Source organism: Sciurus vulgaris (genome assembly GCF_902686455.1).
Source record: "Sciurus vulgaris genome assembly, chromosome: 1".
In the NCBI taxonomy this organism is placed as follows: Eukaryota; Metazoa; Chordata; class Mammalia; order Rodentia; family Sciuridae; genus Sciurus; species Sciurus vulgaris.
Window position 1 is genome coordinate 87,538,233 of NC_136461.1, and position 8,033 is coordinate 87,546,265.

General features: G+C 38.0%; 1 pseudogene across 1 annotated transcript; it reads left to right on the plus strand.

Annotated features, from left to right (window-relative positions):
* Positions 1-6,896: 6,896 nt before the first annotated feature.
* Positions 6,897-7,163, plus strand: LOC306664885 (V-type proton ATPase subunit e 1-like; annotated as a pseudogene). The gene has a single exon. The product of its transcript is annotated as a V-type proton ATPase subunit e 1-like (transcript).
* The last annotated feature ends 870 nt before the right edge of the window (positions 7,164-8,033 follow it).

Sequence of the window (8,033 nt, forward strand, 5' to 3'; positions counted from 1 at the left end):
CGCGGTGCCCCTGCGGGTTGACAGGCGGCGAGTGCACCTGCCACAGTAAGGCGGGGGTGCCCACCGCCTCTGGAGGTAATGGGGCTACCTGCCTGACACATAGTGATGGAACTGACACCAAAGCTGAGGTCCCCTTGATCATGAACTCCATACAATCCTTTTCTGATCACACTCAAAGTGGAAGACTGGAGGTGCACCTCGTGGGAGGCTTTAGTGATGACAGGCAATTGACACAAACACTTGCCCAACAACTTCTTGGTGAATTTGACAAGCAAGAAGATGACATTCACTTAATGTGTGAATGATTATTAAACAATTCAATACTTGATTATAAAGAAAGGGCCAGGCGCAGTGGTGCACGTCTGGCTTGAGAGGCTGAGGCAGGAAGATCTCGAGATCAAAGCCAGTCTCAGAAAAGCCAGGTACTAAGCAACTCAGTGAGACCCTGTCTCTAAATAAAGTACAAAATAGGGCTGGGGATGTGGCTCAGTGGTCAAGTGCCCCTGAGTTCAAGACCCAGTACCACCCCACCCCCTCACCCCCACCCCCACCCCCGCCAAAAAAAGATAAAAGAAAAACACTACATATAAGAACACAATCTTTTGGCAGTTTTCTATCTTCAATTCAGTTCTACACCTGTGCACAAGTGATGGGAAAAACGAAATTTACTATTCATAAGGTTTTTGAAAACATTAATTATATTCACATTAAATTCTTATGCCCACTTTTTTAAACCTGTGCTCCTCAATGAATATATGTGGCAATAGTGCCATATATGAACATAATAATTTTCCATTTTATCTACTATTTTGTGTGTAAAACCAAATAAAGTTATTTGTTATATTTTTATTAATAGCCTATTGGAAATAAAGGTGATGATAAATTTTACATGAGGTTGATTAATATGAGAGATTTTAAGAAAACAAAAAATGGCTTCAAATCCAAATGAATAGAAAAATAAAAGTTTCTAAAATTAGGTAAATGATAATATTTTATTAAATAGCTCTTCAAAATTTAGTGAAATTATTGAGAGCAACTTCAAAATAAAATTATTTAGAAAAACAAGGATGGTATTAATTTTTGTGGTAAATAATGTTAACTAAAATGCAGAGACTAGATCTGAATAAAACCACTCTTTACTAAGATGTAAGTATTTTTCATTTGGAGATCGAAGTTAACTAATTGAATGGAAAGCAAAAATAAATACATAAGCATTGGTAACATAACATTTAGCTACAAAAATTAGCTTTTTGTATAGATTACTATAACTACTAAATTGGAAATCGATGGATATTGGTAAGTCAACATTGAAAACAATTAAGAAATTGGAATATAAATGTGTTAAAATTAGTTTGGTAAATGCAAATAACTAAAGGACTGACATTTTGTAAACAAAGAATAATGGGAGGTATTAAACTCTCTCTTGGGGAACAGTTAATGAAGAGCTGTAGACCCAGAGTTTTATGGTCTATGAGGGACCATTACCATGGTTTGACAGGCATTGGACACATCCATGTAGAAATTGTGTCCAATTTGAAATAATACTGGCCGGGTCAGGTCAAAAATCACAAATAAAGTAGGAAACAAATAGTGCAACTCTTTTCTTTATTGATGTTCGTCTGAACTGCCATAACAAGGTGCCACAACTGAATCGCTTAAACAACAGAAATGTATTTCTTATAGTTCTTGGGGCTGGGAAATTAAAGATCAACTTGACCTCTCCTCTCACTAGGTACCTGGTGAGAGCTCTGTTTTTGACTCACAGAGGGCTGCCTTATTATCAGGTAATAGGGAGAGGTACAGAGAGAGAGAGAGAAAGAGAGAGAGAGAAAGAAGAAGAAGAAGGAGGAGGAGGAGGAGGAGGAAGAGGAGGGGGAGGGGGAGGGGGAGGAGAACAGAGACCTTGTTTTGACTTCTCTTCTATGGATACTAATTTTATTACAGGGTCCTCACTCTGATGACCTTAATTAAACCAAATCATCTCCCAAAGGTCAAATACTATCATATTGGGAGTTAGAATTTAACACAAATTTTCAGGAGACACAATTCTGTTCACAGTAGTTCTCATCACTCAGGGGTGAAAGAACTCACCTGTGGTTTTGCATTTTAGGAAAACAGAACATACTTCCTCTGTTTAGGAGCATTGTGATTGGTGTTATGTCGGGTCTATTAGAGATCCTCATGTAAGTATGTCTATTTGTCGATCACTAAATTAAATGAGAAATGTTACAATGAAATTCTTACAAAGAAGGAAAATCAAATAACTTTATGTTATGGGGCACAACTTAAGAACAGACCAATCACCACTGAGAAGTCCAAATTTGAGAGCCTTCTGTTTTTTTTTTTTTTTTTTTTTCTTTCCCGCCCCCCCGCCCGATCGAGGGCTCTCTAAAAGGAGCTATTTCTTCAGCTCCAAGAGTCTTTATTAAGCCAGCAGCTGACTGTCTCACACAATGCCCCAAAATATGGCTATTGGGAGAACAGCCCCGACTACAGGTTTGTAGGGGTTCTTATACCAAAAATTACATTAATCATAAGTGTCTGTTGCTATGATTTGAAATTACACATTAACATCATGAGATCATCGACAAAGGAGGAAGTGGGTCAAAATGACCCTTACCTAGGTAAAAACTAAAGAATGTTTACTAACATCCACATAATCACTGCTCACATGGTACATTGTTTAGGAGCAATAGGAATCAAAAGAGAGCAATTTTTTACTACATAGGAGTTGCCATTGTATATTATTAAACATGTTATACCAAGTAACTGATGATGGGCACAGAGGTGGGGTGTTCCCATGAGAGAAGCTTGTTTCCTACATAACATGGAGTCTCAGAGCAAAATGGAGTCTGTTTAGTTATTTCCCTTAGAGTCTGGCCTATAACATTCTCATGGAGTCAGATCTGTCAGCCCATCACACTTTAAATTGGAAAGTTAAACATCAATTTAAAATTAAAAACAGTAACATTCAAAGAGATAAAACCATGTGGATAGTGTAAATCAGAAGTATTCACTTCAAAGGGTTTAAAGTACATTCATAGTCTCTGTAACATAATCAAATTGATATACTTCTAGGAAGTTCAGTGCATTCGATAGTCTTGAACACTTTCTCCTCTGCAAAATGAATTTTAGTAGCAAATCGACTGTCAAAAATGCTGATTTTAGTTATGCCTTTATGATAACTTTCCACTGCTCAACATGACCTAGTCAGAAAATTGTTTTGAGTTTTATAAAGAAGTCAAACCAAAAATCATGAGACTCTCTGATTGACTGGGGAGAATAGGTCAATCAGGGTCAGGACCCACTTGTGATAAAAGGGTCTTAGGAAATGGAACAATTAAGAAACAAGCTCCCTCTGAATCATTGAAGATTTTGTGACTGGCACTATATCTACACTATCAGGGATAGTGCATTAAGAGCAGACCCAATCCCATGGCACTGGCTACTGTTTGAACCATCATTTGTCAGAGAACCATGAACCGTGAGGCACCATTACCTTGGTTTGCGACTGTCAGGAACATTCAGTAGAAATGAAAACCTGTTGAAAAGCCCCCATCCTGGGCTGGGAATAGGCAGTCAGAAAAAGTGGGAAGGAGTCGTCAATGGTACCTTCATTCTTTGTTCATATCACATTTTTTAATGGTTGTTGTAGAAAATGCTTGAAATGGTTCTAAGTAGGAGATTATGAATTTTAAAAAACACCTTTAAAAAGTTGTACAACAATTTATATGTAATAAGCAGAAAGTGGTGCTTATTATTCATTTGCTTCCACTAGCTTTTCCCTTTTTTCCACTTATTTCCTCTGGGACCTGGAGCATTTCTAGAAAAGTGTTCCAAGTTACTTACAGAAGGTATCAAGGTATCAATCACTATAATGCACAACAAGTACACATCGAGGCCTTGTCACCACCATAAGTAATGTCATGTTGAGGGGAAGAGCCACAAACTGCTAAACCATACTTTATAATTTATATTGACAGTGAATGGCTGATGAAGTGTCTGGAGAATGCCCAGAGATTATTCTTATCATTTTTCCTAATAAATTATAAGATTCACCAAACAGTAGACTCCTAATAGTGTCCCTGAAATAATATAAAATAATGAAGAAATCACGTTTGTATTCAATTTTTTCTGATCCACTTGATGATAAATAGTGTGACATAGTTCCCCTTAATGTGTGTGAGGCTGTGTATTCTTAACTTAGAATGGCAACAAAATTAGTTTTTTGACAGAACTAATTATTTTGAGATTCAAAATCCACTCAACAGGGATAGAAATTACACTTTTATATGCAAACCTAGCTCCCAGCCACATTGCCAGAACATCCAGTATCACATTTAATTTTCATTGGTGAGGCCAGTCATTATTATAATATGATTACAGTCTTATAAAATTTCCTTTTTTATGAAAAGCAATTAATTTTCATTTAATAACATTTGGATGCCAGATATTTAGAAGTGACTCTGCAGAATGAAGTTTTTTCCTGAAAATGTTCATATCAACCCCCAAATCAGTATCAGACTAAAGGCAAGGACAAAACAAAAATTAAACATAAAGATCTGGATTTTAAATTCCATTACTAATACCAGATTACTTTTGCATATTCATATTTGTACTGGGGTATTGATAACAAAAAGAACATTTCTAGTTCAACATCTACAGAATAAGGTTTTAAATAGTATTCCTTAAAATAATTCATTTTTAAATATATATATAGGAATGTAATAAGCATATGTAAATACTTTTTTCATCAGATTTGATTACAAACTGATTGTAGATGTTATAAGTTATTCAGCCTTGATTATCAGTAAAGTTTACCAGATGTCATGAAGTAAAGGGCCAGAAAAAGTTTCCGGAATAAACACTGCTACTGGAAAAGACACTGAAAAACATCCATTTGCAACATTTTGAAAATTAGTTTTTTAAATTATCATACTCCAGTTTTATAGGAAGTAGTTTTAAGTATTTCATACATGATGATAAATTTGTACTTGTCTCATGTAGTCCTGGATTTGGTGCAAAAGAAATTACTTTAAAATCACATCAAATCTCAAATAAAAAAAAAAAAGGTTTTGCTTTGTTTTGTTTTTCATTTCAATCAATGTGTTTTGCAATCTCTCAATTCATAGGAGTACAAAGTTAGACCCTGGAAATGCAAGGAAACTGACTTCTGTCTTTGCCTTCCTTCAGAGCTCCTTCTTAAAAGGTACATTGTGTAACAAATGTCTGAAGTCCAATAGTTCAACACTTAAAAAATTGAGTGCTCAACTCATTAAAAGGTAGTAGTATTGGTCAATATGATTTAAGATTAAAAATAATTCTATATCTTACTACTGATTTTCAATGTCTCCCATTTTGTTTCTTTAATCAATACTTGTTATATTTCTCCTAAAATACATATTGGAAAAGGACAGTTTCATTTGGATAAGGACAAGAACAAAAATTATTGAGCTGTGTGAAAGTTTTGATGATTAAACTAAATATACAGCAATTCAAACATCTCTTACTTTCTTAGACTAAAAATACTATACAACAGGGACTAGGAAGGTAAAAGCGCATTTTACTAGCAGACATGAGGATTGTACTTAAGGTAGTGTGTTAATAATCACTAAAGAGATCCATCAGTAACTGCAATTTTGTTTTAGTCAAAGGAAATAATTAATGGAATTATGAATAGTGGTTATGATTTAATTCAACCTCAGAAAATAACACTGAATATGAAAAGAAGGACTTCATATTGTCCAATAAAATAATTATAATTTTGGAGAGCTAATCATATAATGGGAATAATATTGTGGGATGATGATAGTCTACAACTCCAACCCTGAAGAGTGCATATTCATTTGGACCAAGAAATTCCTAAGAATTTACAGATTATGTATCTGTGTATTACATTGTACTAATTTCTACATGATACACAATAATCAGATGGCTGTTGGTGACTAATAATTATAAAACAGTTATGTTGACTTTCAGCAAATAGGAATGGGATAGTTTCTTTACAAGTTAAAAAAAATGCTTAAAAATCAACTTGAATAAAGGAAACCCAGTGGGTGGTTTCCTAGTGCCACTTCATGAAGTCTAGACAGCTCTGTATGGTTTCCCATACCTCAGTCCCAGGCCCACTCAGCTGACATCAGGGCACAGTGACTGCTGCTGTCTTCCTTCAAATTCACTCCTGCCCACAGCCAGCATCATGTGGCACATTCTTCTGCACCCCTGTTGCCTCTCTCAAGAAGTCTTCAGGCAGCCCTTCCCTCCCCAACCCCATCTGCCCTAATCATGCAGTCCATTCTGCATAACCTGCTGCCTTGTGCTATCCACCAACTAGTTCATCTGAGCCCGTTTTTTGCCCCCACTGCATTCTTGTGGGAAAGACCCAGATGGGATGGTCAGACAGGACTAGACTGGATATGACTCCCACTACTATAAATGATCTTGGGCAAGTTAAGGAACTTCCTGAGTCCCCTTCTTCACCTGTGAAATGGAATGACAACGCCCACTTCCTGGAGTTGTCAGACTTCACTGAGATGATGCCATTGAAGTGCCTCATTGTGCCTAGTATATAGTTGTCTCAGTAGACGTTAATTTTTCTTTTTCCCTCAAGGGTAGGAGCCTTCTGAGCTCCTTGCACAGTGCCAATAACACAGTAGATAATATATAGTTAACAGTGGTTAACTAAATGAAAAAATAAGCTTAAAGTTAATTCATTTCATTTTCTGAAATTGTATTACATAAATGAAAGAAAATATATTATTTACCAATCTATGCAGCAGGATGCAGTGGCACATGCCTGGAATCCAGCAGCTTGGGAAACTGAGGCAGAAGGATCGTGAGTTCATAGCCAGTCTCAGCAAAAGTGAGGTGCTGGGGCAGGCGGGCCCAGTAGGGCAATGCAGGGCAGGCGTTGCGTGGCCACCCTGGCGTACCACAGCCTCAGGTGCCTCCGATCGTCATGAGCATGTTCCGGGGATTTGTGGGCCTCCTGGTGCCCTGGTTCATCCCCAAAGGCCCCACCGCAGAGTCATCACCACCATGCTGGTGACATGTTTAGTATGCTGCTCTTTTGGCTGATTGCAATTCTGGCCCAGCTCAAACCTTTCTTTGGACCACAGTTGGAAATTGAAACCGTCTGGTATCTGAGATTCCACTGGCCTTGAAGAGGAGGAAGACGGCTCCACTGCACCCGTCATGGTGTTGGTGAGGAGAATGCCTCCTAGCTGCATATTGCCTCCACACCCACACCTCCTTCCTGAACTCGCTTCTCCGGCTCCTGTGGCCACACTTCCCACCTCCTCTGAAGCCTGTCCTGCAGTGCAGTCTTTTTTCCTTCACCTTTTCACTCTGATGAAGTGCCTACCCAGCCTGAGCTGTGCCGACTGCTCTATGCGTCCACGTTCTTCTAGAGACAAGGTGCTCTTCTCCGGGGAAAGCTCCTCTGCCTTCGAGTCCGCAGATGTGGAGCTCTCCTGCCTGCGCAAAGCACGAGAGCCATCCGTGTGCTTAAAAACCGCAGCAGGATAGGTGCGGCTCCGCGGGGTGTGAGGAGCAGAGTGTGCTCAGAGAGGAGACCTGTCCCAGCTGATTTACACCACGCTGTACCTTCAGGATGAATTTCTTACTTCTGCCATCTTTTGGAATAAATTATTTTCCTGTTTTCTATGGGGAAAAAAAAGTGAGGTGCTAAGCAATTCAATGAGACTGTCTCTAAATAAGACACAAAATAGGGCTGAGGATGTGACTCGGGTTGAGTGCCCCTGAGTTCAATCCCTGGTACCCGCCTCCCCATCATCATCATTATCATCATCATTATCTATATAGCTATTCTCACATATTTGAAAATTTTAGTGTAAAAGTAGAGAGTTATATTCATATACACAATGGAATATTACTCAGTTATAAAGAAGAATAAAATCATGGCATTTGCAGGTAAATGGATGGAACTGGAGAATATTATGTTAAGTGAAATAAACTAGTCCCAAAAAACTAAAGGTCAGATGTTCTCCCTGATATGTGGTTGCTAACCCATA